The sequence below is a fragment of the Eubalaena glacialis genome, chromosome 5 (assembly GCF_028564815.1).
Source record: "Eubalaena glacialis isolate mEubGla1 chromosome 5, mEubGla1.1.hap2.+ XY, whole genome shotgun sequence".
Taxonomy (NCBI): domain Eukaryota; kingdom Metazoa; phylum Chordata; class Mammalia; order Artiodactyla; family Balaenidae; genus Eubalaena; species Eubalaena glacialis.
Window position 1 is genome coordinate 62,821,870 of NC_083720.1, and position 24,950 is coordinate 62,846,819.

Genomic DNA, 24,950 nt, shown 5'->3' on the forward strand with positions numbered 1-24,950 from the left:
GCAACTTCTTCCTGAGTCTTCTCTCTCTACTGTTTGTCTTCTAATGTCATCAGAATAAACTACACAAAAAGCGAATGTTCTGATTAAACATTGTTTTCTGGTGTTTTCAACTCCTAGTACTTACCACACTATACTACATTTCTAAAAAGTTTGTATTCCTGCTTACATCATTAGATAGTAATGCTCAATGTCTCACTCACCTTTCTACTGACTCTCCTGACCTGGTCCAATGCACAGATAATGAACTAATAATACAAATAATTATATATACAAATTTTGTACAAAATATGTATAATAATATAGAAATAATAATGGAGAGATAGGCAATCTTTCTACCAAAATGTGTGCTTCTCCTTTCATATTTTTAGTTGTTGCTGGGAAACAACTTCCCACCTGTGGACTAAATTTGCCAGCTCCCTAATAATGTACATGACTGGTTCTCAACAGTGAAATTTTAGAAGAAGTGATATATCGCTTCGAGGCCAGGGCTTTTAACAGCTTGGTATATTCTACTCTCCCATTTGCCTTTCACTAACTGAATGTAGAGAGTTCCAAGGCTTTGGTGGAAGGAGAAACCAACAGATGAAAAAAGCCTGAGTCCCCAAAGCATGACCTGGAGGCAAGCTACCCACTCGCCACAAGGACCCTCACTGGGAAACATGAGTGAGAATAAGTTTCTATCGTATTAAGACATATTTGCTTAAGGTGTTACAGTTGCTAATTACCTCCAATTAATATAAGTAGATAGAAAAGTATTTTGAAATTAATGTTCATAATGTACCTGCATATTACATATTTGCATAAATGCATGAAGGCAGCAAAAAAGAAAAGCATTCCTCTCTTGCATTTCCCCAAATGTGGTTACAGTATAATGATCATTATATGTCACTTCTTTCAAATATAGAGGGAAAAAAAACATTGTAGGGCTTCCCTGGTGGCGCAGTGGTTAAGAATCTGCCTGCCAATGCGGGGGACACAGGTTCAAGCCCTGGTCTGGGAAGATCCCACATGCCGCAGAGTAACTAAGCCCATGTGCCACAACTACTGAGCCTGCGTGCCACAACTACTGAAGCCTGCATGCCTAGAGCCCATGCTCCACAACAAGAGAAGCCACCGCAATGAGAAGTCCGCGCACTACAAAAGAGTAGTCCCCACTCACTGCAACTAGAGAAAGCCCACAGCCAGCAACGAAGACTCACTGCAGCCAAAAATAAATAAATAAAATAAATTTATTTAAAAAGAAATTGTAAAATATTAATTGGGGATACATCACAAAATTTGCATCTTTATAAAATTTCTTCATTTTAATATTTTTTTCACTTTAGCACACAATTGAAAGTACTGTTTCGCTCAAGAAATAAAAAAGAACAATACAAGTAATTAAAGAGAATCTAGAATATGTTGATAACTAATTAGGGCAATGAAAGCATTTGGATGAAGGCCCAGTTAAAACTATCCAAGTAAAATACACTAAGCTATTTGAGTAACCATGTTATGCACATTGCTTCTTCATATAAATCTGTGTAAGTATCTTGGGATTATTTTGCCCAATTTATGTGTCAATGGTTTTTCCCATTTTTGCATAGTCAGTGAATTTATTTCAGTAAAATCAAATTAAGTGGGAAAAGAAAATTTAATCAAGAAGTTTCCCCTCCAGCACTCTATCCTTCCCATTTTTTTAAAATATATATTTGAGGTGGTGATGAATGTGAAATATACAGCTCTGTTTGGGATTGAATTCTATGTAGAAATATTCATTGGATCTTTTTGAATATAATACAATACATCGTCAGAGTCCAGTGATTACTCACTTTTGTTGACCTTACTACTGCGGAAGTCTGAAGTCCACTTGGTTCTTGTTACTCAAAGTGTGGCCCATGGACCAACTGCATCAACATCATCTAAAGCTTATTGGAAATGCTGAATCTCAAGTCCCACCCAGTTGCTTTGTATGCATGTTAAAATTTGAAAAGCACTGCTTTTGGTAACAAAGAGGAAATCATCGGTTGACGACAGTTCCAAAGGGATTGCACTTCTCTGAAAAAAAGTAATTTTATTCCAGTATAAATGTTTCCTTAAATTAGGATTGTTGTGAATAATGTAATCTAGGCTAAATAATTTGTCTCTTTAGCCTGTGAGTGCTAGCATTAAGCTTCAGAGAATAGGCAAAGTTTTCCTATACAGACTTTATATCAGTTAAGATGTTTTCAGCTGAAAATAATGGGAAAATTCACCTCCACTATTCTTAAGTAGAAAGGAAACCCTGGGAGTACAGTTTAGGACAGGCCTCAGAGATGACTCAGTCCCACAGCTCTGGCTTCCTTTGCTGGCAGTTCTTCTTGCATTTCATTATTCGATTGGGATAGCACACGCCCCTTCCAAAATCAATCCCTGCTGTCCCAGGAATTTGATTCATTCTTTGGCTTAGACCAGAGTTCCTGAAACAATGATTGTCAAGGGATAAAAGTAACTTGATTGGCCTATTGTCTTGGATCAAACCCTCCAACTGCTTCTCAGGTTGCTAATCAATAAGCGGGGGAGGGATGAGTGTTGAGAAGCCAATCACAATGTTCACCAAATTCTCCATTTCTTTCATTATTAGACTTTCATAATTGTGCCTCTCTCTTCTCATTTCTTTCTTTTTTTTAAATTGAAGTATAGTTGATTTACAATGTCATGTTAGTTTCAGGTGTACAGCACAGTGATTCAATTAGGCATGCATATATACACATATGTATATATATTTTTCAGATTCTATTCCATCCCTCTCGTCATATTGTCACATGACCTTCTGATACTTCTAATAAGACCAGCTGCTTAGGTTCCATGATACTTGTGCACACTCTACATACTATCTCCATTATGTCCAACACTCTACTCCTGGCTCTTTGGAGGGAGGAATTTGTTTTTGTTTCTACTGGACTGTTTTGTTTTTGTTTTTCTCACCATAATTCCCACTCAAAAGAGTCACCAAGGCCACCCTATCTACAACAACCTCCATACCCAATAATTTTGCCATGTGTATTTCCCACTGCAAATGAATGCACTGATAGAGTAGAGATAGAGAGAGGCACAATTATGAAAGTCTAATAATGAAAGAAATGTAGAATTTGGTGAACATTGTGATTGGCTTCTCAACACTCATTCAATAAGCCGAGCCCTGTGTTTACCTTGTATCACTAGTGAGAGGGAAGTCTGTTGCATTTTAGATGACCAGCTTGAATGTGTTCCCCCTAGTTCAGCGGTCCCCAACCTTTTTGGTACCAGGGACCAGTTTTGTGGAAGACAATTTTTCCATGGACTGGGGGTGAGGGGGGGGGGGCGGTGGTACAGAGGGGATGTTTCGGGATGTTTCAAGCGCATTACATTTATTGTGCACTTTATTTCTATTATTATTACATTGTAATATATAATGAAATAATTGTACAACTCACCATAATGCAGAATCAGTGGGAGCCCTGAGCTTGTTTTCACTTGCCACTCACTGAGAGGGTTTTGATATAACTCTTCAAGCAATTGATTTATTATGGTCTCTGTGCAGTCAAACCTCTCTGCTAATGATAATCTGTATTTGCAGCCACTCCCCAGTGCTAGCATCACCGCCTCAGCTCCACCTCAGATCGTCAGGCATTAGATTCTCATAAGGAGCGCGCAACCTAGATCCCTCGCGTGCGCAGTTCACAGTAGGGGTCGCGCTCCTATGAGAATCTAATGCTGCCTCTGATCTGACAGGAAGCGGAGCTCAGGCAGTAATGCGAGTGATGGGGAGCAGCTGTAAATACAGATGAAGCTTCACTCGCTCACCCACCTCTCACCTCCTGCTGTGCGGCCTGGTTCCTAAGAGGCCATGGACGGGTACCGGTCCATGCCCAGGGGTTGGAGATCCCTGCCCTAGTTCCTGAAAGATGCTTTACATTGAATGATGCCAAAATAACCTAATAATCATACTTTCAGGGATAAATCTATGGTACCCAGAGTGAAAAGTGATTACTCAAGCACAGGTCTAGAGAGATACAGGGCAGCAGTCTCTGAAATCTCAACATATTCCAGTGCCAAGAAAACTTCAAGTTATTTTAACAGGGGCATGGCAGTGGTGATTTTTACTCCTCCTCTCTGTTAGTAAACCAGGCTTTTCTTTGCTTAAGCAGCTGTCATATTGTAAGCCTAAAAATGCATGTTTGAATAAAAGAATTCTAATCTTGAGTAAACCGGCTGCAAGTTCCATATTTTAAAATATGGTCTGTGAATTTTACCTTATATGAAGATAATTATCAATGCTGAATTCTCCAAACTATGATCAGAAGCTACTAGAAGTTCAATGAAGAATTTTTATGGTATGTGTGTATCTTCTTGGCACTAGAATTATTTTTTTCTCTTGTATTTTATGGCTTAGAATTAATCATAAGATTGATGAGCAAAGCCTAAACAATTAGTGAAGATGTTAATTATAAAAGAGCTTAAGGAAGTCAAATTTTACTGAAATGTGTCTGATATGAGTCAACAGTAACAGCTTATAAGTGAAGAATGTACATCATATATGCATCCTTCATAGTTAATATACATAAATGAATGTCTAATGAGTTAATGATATCCACAGTGTTTCAGAATATTTAAGATTTTCTCTCCTTTGAGATGTGATCATTTCCTCCGTCTTTCCAGATGCTATTAATTTTTTATCCCTCAGTCCATGCTGTCCTCCTGGGAAGACTGTCAACTGAAAAAAAAATGCACAACCTGCGAGTTGTGAGTTAAGCTTTATTTGGGGCAAAATGAGGAATATAGCCCAGGAGACAGCATTTCAGATAGCTCTGAGAAACTGCTCCAAAGAGGTAGGGGGGAAGGTCGGTGCTATATATGATTTTAGTGAGGGGGGGTATGTGCAGTCAAGCACACATTTTGGCAGAGGCTTGCTGCTCGTCACAAGGAGCAGATGTCACCATTAATGATTTTAGTGCTTTTCTAGATACGAGAAGATGCAAGAATCGGGCTCATAAAATCTTCTGAAAATATCTAGCTATCTAAAGACCTGTTCTGCCAGTTTTTCCCAGAGCACAGAGTGCCTCATTCCTGATCTCCACCCTGAACTATTTTCAGGGAGTGTTGAAGGTCAGCAGCTGCAGTAGCTCATGATTTAATCCTTGTAGAAGTAGATGGCAAGTGCCAATTTGTAGGTGGCAAGACTTTCCAACTACACAAGTTCATAGTAATTTTTGTTTTTATTTTTGTATTTTCAGAGCCCTTATTGACTAGCTATTGGTCTTTAATATCAATCTCCTCTTGCCAGTATAATTCAGATTTCTCAAGAGCATAGTAAAATCAGCATAATTCTTTATATCCCACAGAGGTTGGAGCACAGGATAAGTAATTAATGAAAACTAACTGATTGAAAAAAAATTCACCAAAATGTCCATTGCTTCATTGCTAAACTAAATGACATGTACAAAGAATGTGATAAAAATTGTTACTGTTTAAAATTACGTGTTCTACCATAAGAGCACCTTCAAATTTCCAGCCTCATCCTTCTCACTGTAATTGGTTCAATACTGAGGGTGAATTGTCTCTAGATCTCTTGTGGTATTATTATTTTTATTCCTCTAGTGTCCAATCTACCAGTAGTGATGGTAATAATAATTTAACACATCTAATAACAGTATCCATTTTCCAATGCTGTCTTTGCACAAACACCTCTAATATTTGCCTATCAAAAAGGATAATTAAATAAAATATATTATATTATAAAATATAAAAACATAAATAGAACTCCACTATAACACAGCTCATTATGACATGAAGATCATATCACAAAACAATGTTCCTTGAAATGTCAAAATCACATAGAATAAAATTATTAAAGACAAAGAGTTTACAAGGTAAATTGCCTATTCTTTATAAAATAATATAAAGTATTAAGAATACAATAGGACTGGGGTCACCAAGGTTCTGTTCATCGGAGCCCTAATCTAGAAAACATTAGTAAGAGTGCTTTGAAAATGTGATATTTACATAAGACTAGGAAATGTTGAACTTAAATCTCTCTCCTGTGGATTCACACTAGTATGTTAGTGTATTGAGAAGTCCCTGAGATGTTACACAGAAAGGACACTACTTTGAATGTGTTTAAAGTACAAAATAAAAGTTTCAAATTTATTCAAGCAAAAAGGAATATTTCCATGGAAAACCTATTAACTTGTAGAGGTGTTTTGAGGGACATTGGCTGGGGAAGTGCTGAGATAGGTAAAATGGATTTGTACTAGAAATCAAAGCAAGCTCATTTCTGATCTTAGCTAGGTAGCTCTAGGGCTTAGGAATTCACATAATTATGGAAGGACATACCACATGCTTTCAGTTCCAATTAAAACAGACTTTTAATTGTATTCATCCATGAATAAAAAATTTAGTACTGATATTTCCATTTGGATGCTTTTAGTTTCAACAACAGCAAACCCAATTCAAATACATGTCCTGAGGCTTGAGAGCCAGGAACACAGTGTTATTACCAAGCCAGGCCACATTATTTTTTTCCTTGTCTCTACAATGTTTCCTACTCTGTCTTCTCCTGCAGAGGATTCCTCTTATGGTCTTAAATTCTTTCTCTAGATACTTGGCTGCATAGGTCCTCTTTCATATTCTACAGATGTGCTACAGTATCTTTTGCCCAAAACACCCAGCAAATTCTGAGATGTACTCCAATCAGGTTAAGTCATATGTGCTCCATTTACTAATCACATTGGCCAGACAGTGAAATGCACTGCTAGGGTTCATCCTAGGTCATGTGCTCTACCCCTGAAAGTAGGAATGGAATTAGCTTCCCTCAAGTTACAAGGGTCTATTAGTCACAAATGGGGATTTTGAAGATGAAAAATATGACATGGATACACATGCAGGAACAAAACTTATCTTCTTCATTTGAGGAGAATGCAAGGATTAAAAATAACAAATTTGTAAATTGATAAAAGCTTAAAAATAAAAGGGTAGAGTAAGTGAAACAACCAAAGTGATTTCAGTGGAATCATTAAAATATACATGGTTCATGTAAAGAGTAGACATTGCTATCTAGGGATGTATTTTTAAAAATGTAACCCTTCCTCTGTAAGTTAATCAAACAATTCCTTTGTAAGAAATTAATCTGTGTTTCTGGAAGACATCAAAATACCTATGGAAATCGGGTAGTTACTGATTTTCATCCAAAATTTAATTAGAGACACAATTTCAGACAGTGAATCACACAAAGACCAAATGAGATGACATATTAACCACTACTTTTTTCACATGTTTAAGAAAATATACTTTCAAATTTGCCAACAAAATTTTAGTGCATTTACTCAGATTTTGGACAGCCATTTAAATTTCTCAATCAAGAAATGTTACCTCTTATCAATTTACTGATTAAATTTTAATAATTAGAAAATTTTTACCTTACTTGAATTTAAATAGAACAACACAACATTTATATATTTATTGGTACTACACAGAAAATAGCAATTAAGGACTTTTCTAAGTTATACATGATGTTTTGTTTAAAACAAAATGAAAATAATAAAGAGTGCTTACATACCTAATTTGTTATCTTTGCCTAAAGAAGTCAATACTATGAGGTTCAGGAAATTATGAACTGTTTTGGTAATGAATATCTTTAAAACCTAGAAAAAAAGAGCCTCCTTCCCCTTGTCTTACCAGCAAGGTGCAAGCCTAAGAGACAGTTCCAAGTGGGGTTGGGTGGAGCAGGTTTAAAGACTCCATCTTTGACGGGAAAAATTGATTTCAGTGCCAATCTCAAGTAAAGTGCTATGCACATTTGGTGTTAAGCCCCCAACTCCTTCCAATCAGAACATAGATTTGTACCCCTCTTTTTTAGAAATTATTAAGTAACTGCTACATCAAAACCTATACTAACATAATGCATTTTTTAAAATTTTGTTTTATTTTTGTTTTGTCAGCCTGGGTTCAAAGAATCCTGAGAAATTCTTTGCTTTAAATGTTCCAGTCCTACTTATTCTTTGATTTCTGTATAACTGAACTCTGTTCTGTGCCAGTCTAAAGCTTGGTAAAGGCTTCTTCCAGACTGAAGCATCTCAATGACATCTGTCAAAAAGAGCATGTTAGAAGACCTCTATAGTCTGTAAACTGGGGGTTGGGGTGACACATGTCACATTTAACCTAACAAACAACAATTTGCTGAACACACACTCAGCACTGTGCTAAATGTAATGGGGTTTGCAAAGGAATGAAAATGGGATTTTCAGGGAGTCTGCATCATGGGGTAAAAATGCTACAAAGTGAAAATATGGTAAACAATATAAACAGTACAAATGCTAAATTTTGCCATTTGGGAGAACTATAGGCATGCTCAGTTATACACTCATGAAAAGCTTCAGAAGAAGAAAAACACTGACTTTATCTCACTATGCACAATTGTAGCATGATGATTTCCTTGCCCCTTCCACCTCTTATTCTTATTTTGCATTGTCTGCATAACTTTTAGCAAAGTGATAGACACGTAGAAGATCCTCAATTAATGATTATGGCATGGATATTGAAACATGAGCATCAATTGCAAGTGTCTGTTAGAGGGTTAGAAATTTCCTTACCAGCAAAACGATTGCACATTTCCCCATCTCTCCAGTAGTCAATGAAATGGAGTGGTGGCTATGACAGTCTTCTCATTCTGTACTCTGACAACATTTGTGAAATATTCCACCAATCTTCCTCCAATCTCAAACCCAACTTCAATAATAAACTTCATAAGCACCAATAATTAATTAGGAAGCTGGAAGAAACATTACATATTTAGAAAATATTCAGTTTAACTTCAGTTAGAAATTCTACCTTAATAATACTATCTTTCTTCAGGGAAATATTTCTCTACTTGGAAGATTCTGGTCATCATTAAAATGTGGACCCTGTGCCACTTTGGCAGAATGAAAATAGGACAAAGAGATATTTTCTTCAGCAGAAAAAAATGATATGCATGCTTTCCTTGCTGCTACTGTGATGGAAATGTGTCTGGAATCCTTCTTTTTGTACTTATTTTAACATATTTCAATGTTATCCAGAATCGCATGATCCATCAGCACTGTGATAAGCCCTTCCCGTTTGCCATATGAGAATGTTTTAAAAAATGACTAATATAAATCAATGGAGAATGAATTAGATAATAACACAACAGGTAAACTAGTCCTTTAAATTCCTTAAAATAGTTCTCAGTGAATTATTCATCATTCACTGTTCTTTGCAGTTTAAGTGAAATATTACAGTAAGTATCTTCTTTCTGAAGAAAATCAATTTTCCTTTACTAACATGTTTTATTATAAAAAGAGCAATAGTTCATGATGTATGAATAAAAGAAAATCTGCTCTCATCTCCACTTTGCCTTCTTTCTTCTATGTGTGAAAATAGCTTGCATGAAAATAAGAGGAGACTAAAGTTATCGTGCATCATAATTTTGTAAGAGCACTATTTGGTTCTTAGATTTAGATTTAATGACCATAAGCAGAAAGACACACATGTAATTTTCTACACCTCTTTAGCAGAGTTATACTGTTCTTGAGCTTGATTGCTCATATTATCAGGATTTCAAATTTTTGTTTAGTTGTTTAATTCATGCTTCAAAATCTCCATTTACAAAATGTGCATAATAAACAGAATATGGCTTTTGATTCATCCTTCTAAACCCAGTTTTCAAAATTGCACACATATCAAAATTATTCAGTTTGAGGAGATATCTGATCAGAGGCTCTATTCTCATCTTGTTCTTACAACACCTTTTCTGATAGATCTAAGTATTGGGTTGCATTGCCTGACAATTGTACTAAACAAAACTGACTATAAAAATCAGAAACGAGAAGAGTACAGCTTGTACTGTATACTTCCATACAGTTAGACTTGGTTCCTTTGGTAATTTGTGAAGTTTTTCCTGCATATAATCTTCACAGCTCCAACCAGTGAACTTTAAGATCTGTTGATATTTTAGAAGCAGCTTTGTGTGAGGCTTTTTCCTTTATACTAGATGACCAAGGAATTTATTTTCTTTATAGTATTAAAAAAAATTCGTTGCAAATTTGGACAAAAGTTAGTCATCAGTGACCAAGTTTCTTATAGTTTTTGATTCTATTATATCTATCTTTCGCCAGAAAGTAGTTTTATAAGTTTTCACACCAGCTATTAAAATAGAAATCTAGAAATTTCCTAGGACAAACAGCAATAATAACTAAAATCCATATAAATACATGCAACATACAAGTACTTTGATATTCCATATTTTGTATGGAAACACAATTATCACCAGTATTTCGGTGCTATATATGTTATTACTATTCCCATTTTACGTACAAGAAAGTGAAAACTCAGAACAAAACCAGGCAAGTCCACAAAACCACTAAATTGGAAAGCTGGGAAACAATCCAAAGTTTTTTGAGCCCAAGTTTTTAACTCTTTTCAATCCAACAATAAGCCTTTCTAGAACTCAATTTACCTATGTAAAACGCCTTTCTTAAAACATATTAAACCCCAATTGGTGGTTCATTATTTAAACACTGTTAGTGTCTATGAATATGTGCTAGATTTATATCCACAATCTATAAAATGTACAGAGAATAGTCAGTTAATGAAGGGAACTTCTAAATTCAATCATAAATACAACTACAAAAACACTTAAGAGTGGGAGTCTTGGTTACAGACCATGAGGGTCCTCATTCATGAAGATATTGAATATTGTTCTATCTAATACTTTCATATAAAAACATTCTTGGAGATTATCATACTAAGTGAAGTAAGTCAGACAGAGAAAGACAAATATCTTATAATATCACTTATATGTGGAATCTAAAAAAATGATACAAACGAACTTATTTACAAAACAGAAATAGACTCACAGATAGAAAACAAACTTATGGTTACCCAAGGGGAAGGGGGAAACGGATAAATTAGGAGTATGATTAACAGATACACACTACCATATATAAAACAGATAAACAACAAGGGTTTACTGTATAGCACAGGGAAATATATTCAATATCTTGTAATAACCTATAATGGAAAATAATCTGAAAAAGAATACATATATATATATATATGTATAGCAGAATCACCTTGCTGTACACCTGAAACATTATAAATCAACTATACTATAAATAAAAAAATAAAAATTAAAAAAAAAATCCTTGGCCATAACCCAATAAAAATCAGGAAGGCTTTCACTGATTTCTTCAGTCTTTACTAATATTTTTCTGCTCTGAATTAGAGGTTAAGACCTAATTTAACTGCCAATTAGATGTGGTCTGATTTCTCACTTGTAATTCATGAGCATCTCATCTCTCTAAGTAGATTTTAGGTCTCTTGGGAGAAGACATCTCCAAAAACTCTTCCTTAGAATTCTGGAGATATTTAGCATAGGTCCTTGTACATATTAGGGGCTGTGTAAATATTTATACTTTATCAGATTACAATAGAAAAAGTTTCTTTAATGATTTTTTTGTAGATTATCATAAACATGATAATGTATGAGCTGTTAAAGTCAGACTCCTTGATTTCTAATTTTCTGTCATTCAATTCATAGCTGACTATATTCTGCAAACGTACATGGTCCATCCTACGATAAAATATTTTATAGAGGAAGTCTTATTAACGTGGAATTATAACTTGATATAAACTTGTTTTCTCTATTTCTCTCTATTGCATGAGAAATCAGTCTCATAATGAAAATGCATATCTGGTACACTTGTAGAGAAAATTCTGCAACAAATCTGTTGTGGAACAAATAGGGATTTTAATTTTATATGGAAGTTTGAAAGTGGCTGTGTTCAAAAAGAATGATGCCAGGGAAAGTGAGTCTACTTTTTTTACTTCATTGCTGATTGCTAAACTGAATCAATTAGGATGCTTGCTGCAAGTTATGCAACACACAACTCAACCTGCTATAAGAAATACATAAGTTTTTCTATATTGCTGAAAAATCCAGAAGCAGAGTTAGTTCCAAGTATGGTTTGTTTCAGTCTCCTGCTCCTTACCCCTGTAATTCTCTTTTCTCTGCCCTATTCTAAATGTAGGGTTCATTCTCAAGCAGACTTCTGTCATTACACCAAAATTATTGTGTATTTTCAGGCACGATATATGTACCACCACAGTACTCTCCTCATCAAATCAAATTAAGTTAAACTGATTATACTATCCTTTAACTGATACTTGTGCATGAGGGTACACCATAGGAGTGCTTCATCGGGAATGGAATTCTCGACGGTTAATCTGTACAAATTAAAAACCAACCCTAAACTGGGGCTCAGTTCACTCATAAGAACAAATGTTGGGGAGAAAAATCACAATGACCTCTACAAAAAACCAAAACTCTGATCATTTCCTTACATAGATCCTACATTTAGTTTCATATAAGTTATTATTAACCTCAACCCATAATGATATTTTAAATAGTAAAAACTACCTCAGGGCCATGATTAAACTAGACTTCAGGCTTCAGGATTTGAAAGTATTACTTTACAATAATGATGACAATGATAATGTAGGAGATAGTCTCTCCCATAACTGTGATCACATCACTAATAAAGACACTTTTAAAATTCAACTTTATATAAATATACCTGGCAAAAAAACATTAACTGAATATTTATTTTTGAATTAATTAATAAATTTTCACATTAATGTAGTGAATCAAAAAATGTCACACCCATCTACACTTGAAGAAACTGTGGTTTAGTGTGACTAAGTGACTTGCCAAAATTCACACAACTAAAAGTGGGAGCAGAAGAGCACAAATACAAAAAAAAAAAAAAAAGAAGAGCACAAATACAGATATTATAAATCTAGGTCTCTTTCTAATCTATTATATTGGATACAAAGCATGCATAAAAAAGCAGGATCTAAAATATACACTCTAAAATATTTACGGTTAGGAAAATAGAGCAAGAACATAAAAATAATAAATGAAGAATGAATCACTTGTATATCACTGTTCTTAGATTATATATTAAATTTTATTATGTAGTTTTCCACTTAGGAGCAAGGAAATGTAGACAGATACATATCAACCCCTCGACTGAATAAAAGGCTGAGCAGTGAAGAAGGAAAAAAGGCAAAGAAGCTACCAATCTCCATTTCTGATCAGGATTTTTTATGATGGGAATCTCATTAGCTGCTTTCTCTGGCTACAGGTATATGTACAAGAAAACAAATGTGTTTAAATCAAAGCAAGAAATGTATCCTTTTGACAAACTTCTCGCATGTTTACGAAACAGAAATATCTCAGTTCCTAGGAGATGGTGCATGTTCTCTATCCTTCCTAGAGCACAGATTCCTACCTCTACAGCCTCCATACTACCTGACTCTTTATCACTGTCTCTTTCAATTTCTCCCTCTCCAGTGACTCACTCCCAGAAGCAAAAATGCTTTTCTTTTAAAAAGAAAAAAATGCTTTCCTTCATTCCCTCTTAAAAAACATATAATCTTCACTCACAATCCCCACCTCCAGCTACTGACTCCTTCTACACTCCTTCTGATGCTTGTCATTAGTCATTGTTTTTAATTTTTCTATACCCATTTTGTCTTGAACCCTAGAGTATAAAACCATTGTCCCCAATATGCCACTGAAACTACAAAAACCAAGGTCAACAATGGCTCTGTGTTGCTAATTCCAACTGTCAATTTTTAGTTATCCTACTTGACCTATCAGTAGAATTTTAATAAAAATTAATTAAGGATGAAAATTAATAAAGGGTGACCTCATTTAAAATGGAGTCGGGAAGCCCTGAACGGGGAGCTCTCACGCACTATCACTCATTGCTTTCTGAAAACCCCAAGCAGGAAAAGATGTACCTTGCATCACCAGAAGGAAGAAGGTCACTACTTTACTACTCCAGCAGGAAGAAGGAAGATTTTCTCCTTGCCCAGCAACAGCCTCAGCCAATGAGAAACTACCACCACTCAGACAATGAGAAACCATCACCACTGAGATCGCTCAGTTTACTCCAAGGGACTTTCCTTCAAAGTAGCCCCTCCCAACTTTCTTCTTTTTTCTATGTAGTGTTCCTCTCCTTTGTTCGCCAGACTTGCATTTGGTTTAACATAGCTTGCATGTCCCAAATTGCAATTCCTTTGCTATTCCTGAATAAACCCATTTTGCTGGTAAAGTAACTGGCTGTTTTATTTTAAGGGTCAATCCTTGAGATACATTCTTGGCTTCTTGGACATCATTCTCTTTTTTTTTTTTCCTCTTTGTCATGCTCTTCCCTTCTCAGTCTCCTCTGTTGGTGTTTCCCAATTGTCTCAACAACTAAATGCTGACTTGAGCTTGGGCCCACTCAGCAAACACGTTTATTCCTTTTCTACACTTACTCTCTAGGTAATCTCATCTAGCCCCTTGACTTTAGATATCATCTATGTGCTAATGCCTTCAACATTCATATCTAGAGCCAGAACATTATCCCTGAACTTCAAGCACATAAATCCAACTGCCAACATCAATCCTTAAATGTTCAAATTCCTGATTTTCTGACCTACCCCCAAACTTGCTCTTCCCACAGTCTATCCCAAAGTCAATAAATGGGAATTTCATTCTTTGATAATCTCATCTCTTAGCAAACCATGTTAGTTCTATATTCTAAATATAGCTACTAACTCTGTTTTGAATGTTCATCCAGATACATTCATGGTTTGGCCCTTTATCTTCACAAAGTCTGTGCTTAAATGTCATGTTTAAGTGAAACTTTCCTTGACACATACAATTATTATGTCTGAAAAAATTAAAATTTTACTTATTTGTTTGTTATTGACCTCTCCCAACTAGAATGTAAGCTCCATGAGGGGAAAAAAAATTCCTGTTTTTCTCCTTTTCTATCCTAGTGCCAGAATAACATCTGGCATATGGTAGCTTGTCAATAAATATTTTGTGAATAAATATATAATTATTTACCTCTAATACCATTTGGTACTAAGTCAGATACTGCCTTAGAAGCTTTTTTATGTTTTTATTTTTAGAGATTTGTTTTGGGAAGTTTCTTGTAGATTGCTGATTATGTAGCTCTATAGCTCAGAGTGCAGGCAATGAAGAAAATAGATGATTGATTCATATTTGGAGAATGTAAGAGAAAAATGAAATTGAGGAGGAAAGGAAGGATAGGAAGAACTTATTCTGAATTAGAAAACATGCCACTGCTTGTTGCTGCTGCAGTATTAGAGTTATTTTTTTGCCACAGAGTAACCTAGTTAATCCTGACTGATACATCACTTTAAAGTTTTCCTAGCCTTTTTACATAAATGGTCAATGTGATCACGATTATTACCCTACAGGTAATGTGACTATATTATTTAACCAAGACACTTTTGAGTTCTAAAACAGAGTGCTGAAATAATTAAAATTACATACTTTTTCAAATATCTATTTTTTGACTGAAAACGTGTTGTATTATATTGGTAAACTTATATATACTCCTGCTTAAAAATTGTTTTTAAAAATCTAGTTATTTCCAAACATTAAAGTATGTCAGTGAATATAAAAACAAACTATATATTTATATCTTATTGTACATTAAAATAAAAACAGAACAGACAATTATTCTTGGTAGATAATTACACACTTTAATAAGCTTCCTAGCTTTATTTTTCTAACACTGTGTTTTTCAGAAGAATGTATTTTTAAATATGGTCTTTTTTTTTTTTTTTTTTAATTTATTTATTTATTTATTTGGCTGTGCTGGGTCTTAGTTGCAGCATGTGGGATCTAGTTCCCCAACCAGGGATCGAACCCAGGCCCCCTGCATTGGGAGCGTGGAGTCTTAGCCACTGGACCACCAGGGAAGTCCCCTAAATATGGTCTTAATATCCTTTTTGGTTTTCACAAAATTGCCTGGAACCTACTTCACAGTTGAAACTTAAGACTAAAAATTTTGAAATTGCTATCATTTTAAGTTGAGTTTTGTGTCAGTTCAGTCCTCCTGAAATAAGATGCCAGGATGAATTCACATGTGCAAGAGATTGATGGAGGATAAAGAAGAAAAAGACCAGGAGTAGGCAGGGAGAGTCTCTAGACCATGATGCAGGTCTAATACCTGTGAAAGGAGAGATCAAAGGAAGAAAAATAGTGTAGAAAGAGCACAGCTCTGGTAAAGTCTAGGCCAGGCTTCTGAGGAGTCTCCAACAAAGACTGCATTGAGTGGAAAGGACCCAGCTTTAGTACCCCACCCCGAGGCTCAGTTATTGGCTGGTGTCTTAGTCTGCTCCCACTGTTATAATACTACAAACTGGGTGGCTTAAACAATGAACATTTGTTTCTCACAGTTCTGGAAGCTGGGAAGTCCAAGATCAATGTGCCAGCCAATTTGATTTCTACTGAGAATCCTTCCTGGCTTGCAGACAGCCACCATCTTGCTGTTTCCCCACATGACAAAGGAAGAGAAAAACCAAGCTCTCTGGTACATCTTCTCATAAGTACCCTAATCCTATGGGACCAGGCCCCATCCTCATGACCTCATTTAACCTTAATACCTCCTTATAGGCCCTATCTCAAAATGCAGTCACATTTGGGTGGGGGGTGAGGGGTTAGGGCTTCAAAATAGGAATTTAAGGAACATAATTCAATATATCGCATATGGATTGATCTCAGAAAGAATATGCCTCAGCATGAATGCCACACCAGATCCCTAGGTGTGGCAGCTGGAGGCTGTGAGACAGCCATACTCTTTGCAGCAATTTCTCCTAAAGGAAGATATGAGCAGCATGACTCTTCCTGCTGAAGCACCTGTCCATAGAGAGCCAATATGCTCAATGGAAAAGATTCTAAATGCAACTTTTATATTAAAATATGTAAACATTTTACCCCCTAAATACTCACAGTTGATTTTATTTGCCTCCATTAAGAATACCTTTCTTTGACAAATATATTTTATAAGACACACTCATCAAATAAATTATGTTTTATCAAACTTGGATGCACAAAATCATAGGCTTTTTCAGTTTTATTCCATAATGGCAAGAATATGACCTGAGATGCAGGAATGGACTTTGGACTGGCTGAATCATTGATCTGCTAAGAGACACTTTAAGGAAATTAAATTTCACTTCACTTAATCTTGTAAGGAAAGTGAAGGGTTTTTTGCAACAGTTTTTTTTCCCCTGAACAGTGAGCACATATGAGCCCATTGTCATGGAACAGTCAGGAGTTAGAGAAATGTCAGGAAGATTAAAAAGAAAAGAAAAAAAAAAAAAAACACTGAAAGAATGAAGGTCCAAAGGGACTTTCCACATTCTCTCCTCTGAATAAGAGGGATTGTCCACAACTGCTTACATCTGTAGGAAACTCTGGGAAGTTGATCCTTTCTGGGAGTGTTCTGTGTTACCACCTATATTACTAACCATATACATAAATTTCTGTAACCTTCTGTAAAAATCTTTCTCACTATGTCTGCATGACTCCATAATGCCATTACCATCCCACTGTAACAATAGCAAATAAGAAAAAGAAACTAATTTTTCTTCCTTCCATCTTCCTAAACATATTTAATTTTCTCTTTAGCAAATAAATACAATAAAACATAATAAAGTTAAAATTAAAATGTTAAAATAAGGAAATTTTAAAAAGACTTTCAAAACAAAATATTATAAATATATAATTGAGAAATGGTACATAACATACAGTATTCTTAGAAGCAGGTATCAAATTTGAGTTATTAAGAGTAGTTCAAAAACATATCAAGGAAAAATTACACTGGACAAAGTTAAACAAGCAAGGAAGACTTTATTCAAGTTATTGCAATAGGAGAGAGAGACTGAACTCAGCTCTGCTGAAACAAAAGGTGGGAGAATTTTTAAGGGCTAGATCTAATAGAAAGAACTGGAGAACATTAGGGGACAAGTTGATCAATGGGATGTGTGGAGCATATTGAATTATTCCTAAGTTTGCAAATGTTTTTCTCTGTGAGTAGGACATCTGTGTTTGCTAATTGGCATAGAAATTAGGCTCCAACCTTCTACAGAGACCAGAAGATAGAGATGTTATCTCCTTATATGTTTGCATTTTAAAGAGATGATTCCCAGGTCCTTGAAAAAGGACATTCCCGGGCTGTAAAACTGGCAGGAAGCTAGGGAAAGAGTTACATACATTTCAAAGGGGCAGAGAAAGAATTTACAATTACAAGTGTTCTAAAGTAAATGCTCCAAGAAAAGGGAGGACAGGGCCCCAGAGTCAGGAAGAAGTCTGTCTGAAGTTTTGACAGGCTGAGAGGAACCTTCAGACCCTCTTAGGGTGTCAGAGGGTAGGATGTTTCATTATGTTGCTCACTATGAGTTTAGTACTTATTGGAAAAAAATCCGTGGATAAATGGACCTGCACATACTGTTAAAAAACAGGATTACCCCCCACAGAAGAACATGTATTTCTAAAAATGATTAATATAATTAGGGATAAATTCCTGCAATGGTTTTTTATACATTAAAAAATGGTAAGGAAATAGAGTATTCTTCACAACATATTTATAGAAATGATCACCATAGTGGCATAGGGACTTTTCTTCAGTGTAGGTGGAATAAGGCCAAAATACAAGTTATTAATTAAACTTGACAAGGAGAGGGCATAGATAACAATATAGGGTTTAGATTTTTAGATGCTCTGCTCTAATCAGAAGACAGATTTAAAAAAAGAATAGATGGCATGTCACAGAGGCAACTTCTATGTTTCCTAAGGAATTTAGAAGCAGCAATGTTTGTAGTTGTGTTTAATGACTCCCTATTAATGACTCTCTATTAATGACTCCTTAGTTTCCTGCTAAGACCTGAGGAGGGAGAAGCAAGACTAACACTTCCTTATGATACTGAGAAGCACCAAAATACAGGAGTCCACAAAGAAATCTGTCTCATCACTGCATGGAGATTGCATGTATATGTAATGTCTGCTCTGCACCAAAGGTATCATACAAGCATTGTATCACGTATTTCTCATAAAAATCATTTTGAAATGTATTTAATTCCTATAAATATTTTAAATACATTTCAATTTCTTTAGAAGTATAAAAATACTTTTAGTACTTTCTTTTAGACACCTCAAAGGCCTGGCAAGGTTAAGTCACTTGACTTAATTTGTATATGGTTAACCCTTAAACAATACAGGGGTTATTAGTGCCAACTCTCATTCTACCCAGTACAGTCCACACGTACTCTATATCCATGGCTCTGCATCTGCAGATTCAACCAACTGTGGATGGTGTAATACAGTAATATGTACTTATTGGAAAAAAAATCCATGTATAATGGACCTGCACAGTTCAAACTCCTGTTGCTCAAGGGTTGACTGTACTATTACGCCATCAGTGAGTGGCAAACTTGGATTTGAACCCAGATCTGTCAGAATCTAAATCTGCTTGATTCTTTTCACTGTACTGGGTCAACTATCCAATGATTGATATAGGAGTCCTAAAATCATATAATTTTAGAGAAAGGCATATAATACAGTTGCCTTCTGTATCTGCAGATGCAAAACCTGTGGATTCAGAGGGCTGACTACACATTTTATATAAGGGACATAAGCATCCATGAATTTTGGTATCTGTAGGGTTCCTGGAACCAATCCACCATGGATTTCAACAGATGACTATATAAATATGCAATGTTGGCCTTGTATAAGATAGAGGCAGGTATTAAAAATATTTAACTTTTCTTCTCATTCAACAATAAGAAAAACAATAGCACAAGTGCTCCGCTACATAGAAATTGACATTGGGCCTCAGTGTTAGGATGCAATACGGAATGGTGGGGACTGTGGTGAACTAGAGGGAAGGTGACCTCAACACAGCCAATAATCACAATGTTTGAAAAAAGATCCACTGGTATGAAATTTTCTGGTATTTTTTCAAGGGAAGTCAATTATTCACAAATGAAGTGAAATCCCCCAGTTATAATTGAGAATAAAATACAAATACTGTGTAAGCCAACACTGTATGAGTCAAACAAAATGCATCTGTGAACCATCTAGGGTCCTCCAGCTGCCAGTTTACAACCTCTGATTGTATTGCACTCAGATTTGTTAAGGGCAAAGAGTACAGGAAGCTGAGAGAGTCAGGAATGGGATAAATCAGTAAAATGTTTCAAAATGAGTGTATTCCTCTTCTTCCTCTTCCAGTTATTCGACAGACAGGATGCAAAACATGAAGGTTAATATCTTTAAAAGGAGAATATAAACCTTGTTCAATAGACTATTTAATAAATCAGGAATATTTATGTCCCACTTAGATACATTTTTTAAATGTGTACTCCATTCTAGGAAGTAAAGCTAAATAAAGAAATTATGTTGTAGTAGGATTACTCTATGTTATTAAACATTTTAGAAGTTTTATTTAAAATATAGCAAAATTGTAAAATGTTCTATATTACTTGATAATTCCAAGTGGACTTTAAAAGACATGGGTATCTTTCTCAGGCTGATTGTACTAGATAGACTTATGTATATAGATGCAAAGTAACTAAATATGAACACCCTCACACACTGTAAGGTCTTCTTCCAATGAATTCTAAGCATTTATTTGCTATCATATTCATATGGTACTAAAAATATGCTACTTTTGACATTATATTACATTTCATTGTGGGCATGACTTAATGCCACTACCAGCTTGAGTTTCCATGACAGTAATGAGAATTCAATCCAAATCTGCCTGATTTCAATACTTATTCAACTATATCATGTTGCCTCATTCTTTTGCATCTCTTATAAATCCATGTCTAGCATAGTAGATAATAAGTATCAAATGACTAAATAAATGCATACATACATAATAAAATAAAAGTTTGTCTCAGCATGCAGCAAATGGGAGGTTTGTATCAATAGGAGAGGAATCACAGTAGACTGGAATGCATATAGACTTGTAGCCAGATTTCTAAACTTTTAAGGTTATGAATACCAGTCTGGTTATCTATGAGCTAAATAAACACAGAAAATTTACTTATCAGGAGTAAACTCTTAAGATTTTGGTAAGAACCATGGAAAATGTCACATTTTAGGATGCTATTTTTCTTTGCCCCTTCTTCTGTGTTGATCTTTTTTATTCGTGATAACATTATTTATTATTAAGCAACACCTGTAGTATTATTTATGAGCTCACAGCATGAATTACTGCTGAGCCTAGTAAAGTGCTCATCTCTGTTGGATGTTAACTAGAAACATGTGGCATCACCAGGGTTAAAATGGAATGTGCAAAATTTAAGCACCAAACCCTTCCAGGTCCACAATCTCATCCCTTATAATGTTCTTCCTTTGATCAAATTTCTAATGCAGGCATGAAGGCATCAGATTCAGAATTTCATGTAGCACCTATAGAATTCATATCTATACATGATTACTAAGTCCAGAGGATAGAACAGACTAAGAGACATTTATTTCTCTATAAGGAAATCCATTATAGAAAAGAGTAGAGAATAAAAATGAGATTTCTAAACCTTTAAAAGTTTATATAGTACCAGGTCTCTGATCTCTGAAGCCCTGGGACCCCTGGCATGAGTCAACAATCATCCTGCAAGCATTATGATTACAGATCAATGGACCCATTTTCCGTGGAACTGAAACATAACCTGGTTCATTGTGGTGCACAATACACGTGTTGGATGTAAAAAAAGAAGGAAGGGAGGAGGGAGTCAGGGAAGGGGAAAGGGAATAATTGAAGGAGGGAGAAGGATGAAAATGGGAAGAAAGAGGGAAGGAAGGAAATGTACGTATATGAATTGGTTGGATCAATCAGCATATTTATAAAACATGTTTTTTATAAATAGTAATTTGTACATGTAAATTTGTAAATAAAGAAACTTTGATTAATATACAAGATATATGCTGTCCTATAAAGAGTTTAAGAATAAGATACAAATGTAGATAAGATCATGACATAACAAAAAGAAAATCATGAAAGAATTATCACCCCCCATTATCACCCGCCATGGTCTACACTCTGTCTTTTAAGCACAATCAAACTCTGTAGTAGGCTCTGTGTTGTTACCAATCTTTGAGTTTATAGGTTACCAATAATATTCACTGGAATTCTGGGGTACAAAGAATAGGTAAAATGTGTGTCCCAGAGTTTCAATTCTTTGAGAAAACATTTATTTTATGATTGAAAAAGCTCTTAGGTTTAGGGAGAAATGAAGCAACCCCATATCTTGGCTCTGAATTATTTGAAAAAAAAGAATTGTGCTTACAGTCTCAAAATGGCAGAGCTCTGCTACAGAGTGAAAATAAGGCAAGGAGTGCATTTCTTTTTCCTGTGAAGACAGCAAACATGTAAGCTTCATTGGTTTCTAGTTTTCCTTTTATGAAAATAATCGTTCAATGCTGCTTCAAGTTTATATTATTTAAAAGGTACACTGTATGTGCAAACAGAGAGTCTGTGAGGCTTTTCAAAACATGTATGTAAAGCAGAGCTGTTAAGTTTGACAGAGCTTCAGATGCCGAGAGATTGTGTTGAATGCAAAATCAAGTTCTCAAAGTGAAAAATTGAAAGGTAGTTGGATGGGCTTGAATCTTGACAAGGTTCAGCACTGCTTTGTCTCAAGGTGGCAATCAACTCATCTCAGAATCCTCTCAAGGTGTTTTAAGCGATGTCTTGGGACTTTCCCATAAAAATTTTTTTGGTCCAATACTTAAATCTGAATGGTAGACTGTTGTGTATTTTTAAAGCACAAGTACTATGTTATTATGTAATATATTACATCGATGAAACAATTCAATATCCAAATTCTAGGAGATGATAAACATGTTAAAATGTTGACTTCTATTTAATACACTGATACTTGTATTCTGATAATACCCATCGGTATGCTTGTTGGTGAAAGCCAAATAGAGAATGTAAAAATACAGCAAACATACACCAGCCACAATCTGAATGGAGTTCAGAGAACAGAGATCTTTATTTTTCTTTCCTCTAACTGCAGAGCCTACCACTGGGCTAGGAAAAAATATTAAACCTTAATTTATATTTGGTTTATAGAGAAAGAAATGAATGAACAAAAGTAAAGAACTGTAATTAATTAAAAGTATATCATGAACATATGAAAAGTCCAGGGAAACTGATTTCTAATTAACATTCAAAGGTAGGTAGTATTCAAAACTGTGTTAAATCTGACTCCAGAGACGTGCGGCAAAGGACTGCCCAGCGGCCACATCCCCAAATTCAATCTCTGTCATTCCCAGTCTGATTTCTAAAGATAGAACTACTTGACCAAGGAGCGTAGATTAAATGGTCAATGTTACTTTATATATAAGACTTAAGTTTGCTGTTAGCTAAAATTAGGGTAATAAAATTCTCACATGAAAAGTAGGACTGGCCATGTTGCTCTGTTTAGAGGTGGCTACACTATGTGCCATACTCTGAACTTTCCTTTTCTCCCACCAGATTTATACCATCTTGCCAGGCTCATGAGGATGTGATTTCCTAGCTCACCCAGTATAGGCCCAGGTCTCCATCTCTGAAGCCTGGGACTCCTTGAGACAACTGTCATTACCTGAGAATTACAGCTCAATGAATCCATGTCCCCTTTAAATGAAACATGATCTGGTTCATTGTGGTGCCCAATAAAAGTGTTGGAAGGAAAGAGAGAAGGAAGGGAAGGAAGGAGAGATGGAAGGAAAGAAGTAAGAAGGGAGAGAAGGATGGGAATGTACTTAATGAATTGGCAGAGTCAATTATTACAAAACAGACTTTTTGTAACTATTGTGTTATAACATGTCTGGTAAGGAATTTAATTTGCTATGTAAGGGAGTGTGCTATCCTATAAAGAGTTTAAGATTAAAATTATGATATCTATATTCCCAGGTCTTCTGTTCCTACCTATGAGACCTTAGACAATTTAATGTCTCCGAACGCCGGTACTCTCATAAATTTGATAAATGTAAGCATATCCACTTCAAACACTGTTGAAGGAATCAAGGGAACTCATCTATGTGAGATCAGCTGGCACATCATGGAAACTCATCTTTCCATTTCTCCATAACACTGAGCATCCAAAACTTCTTGTTTTATTTGACATCCATAAATTTTGCATTTATAACTTTATATGTAAGCCAATTTGAATCTCAAGTCTCTGAAGCCCAATTATAGAGGGATGAGAGATGAGTATATTGGCTTGAAATGTAATCAAACCTTTTAAACTACATTATAAATGATAAAACAGCAGCAAAAATACACCCACTCTGACCACAGGCATCCAATTGTCCTTAAAGATAACAAGATTTACCTGGGAAGTTTACCTGGTCCAATAAGGCAATTTTTGTCTGACTAAATGTAAGGAATTACATCCGTTAGTAAGTAATCTGTGAAAAGAAAAACAATTTAGTTTGCAATTTCTGATTGTTGGAGCTATGCTAATCTTTCAGGCCTCCAACTCCATCTGCTTTAGAATGCAGTCCTGTTTGCTGCCTGTTTATTTCCCAGTGAATGAAGGGGAAGGATGTTCTTTCCAATGTATGGTTTTCTCAGGCAGTGCTAAAGAACAAATATACTAATTCCTAATGCAGTCTTACACAGCTTCTCGTCAGTTTCCCATGCCAATTTGGGACAGTTATCATTTCTTACATAGTTGTGTGTGAGTGGTTTTAAGGAATATCCTCTTTATATTCATCACATAGGAATGCTTTTTTAAAAATAAAAGCACAAGGGAATTCCCTGGTGGTCCAGTGGTTAAGACTTGGTGCTATCATTGCCAGGGCCCAGGTTCGATCCCGGGTCAGGGAAGATCCTGCAAGCTGTAAAATAAATAGATAAATAAATAAATAAAAGCATGAAAAATTATATATAGGAAGGAGAAGAATTTTTTAGCTAAATCTCACTCGGAGTAACTCTACCGTCTATTAGCTCTTGTGAAAGTTTAAAGAAAACAAGCATAGATGGGGTCATAGGTGAAACTCAGACTTAAGAGCTGGAAAACAGAGTTGACAGCATAGGACATCAATCAGTCCCAGGACAACCTAACATTTA

The 24,950-nt window shown here is 35.4% G+C and overlaps 1 non-coding gene across 1 annotated transcript; it reads left to right on the top strand.

Moving 5' to 3' along the window:
- The first annotated feature begins 24,635 nt into the window (after positions 1-24,635).
- Positions 24,636-24,707, top strand: TRNAD-AUC (transfer RNA aspartic acid (anticodon AUC)). Its single transcript has one exon. It is a non-coding gene; the product is annotated as a tRNA-Asp (tRNA).
- Positions 24,708-24,950: the final 243 nt, after the last annotated feature.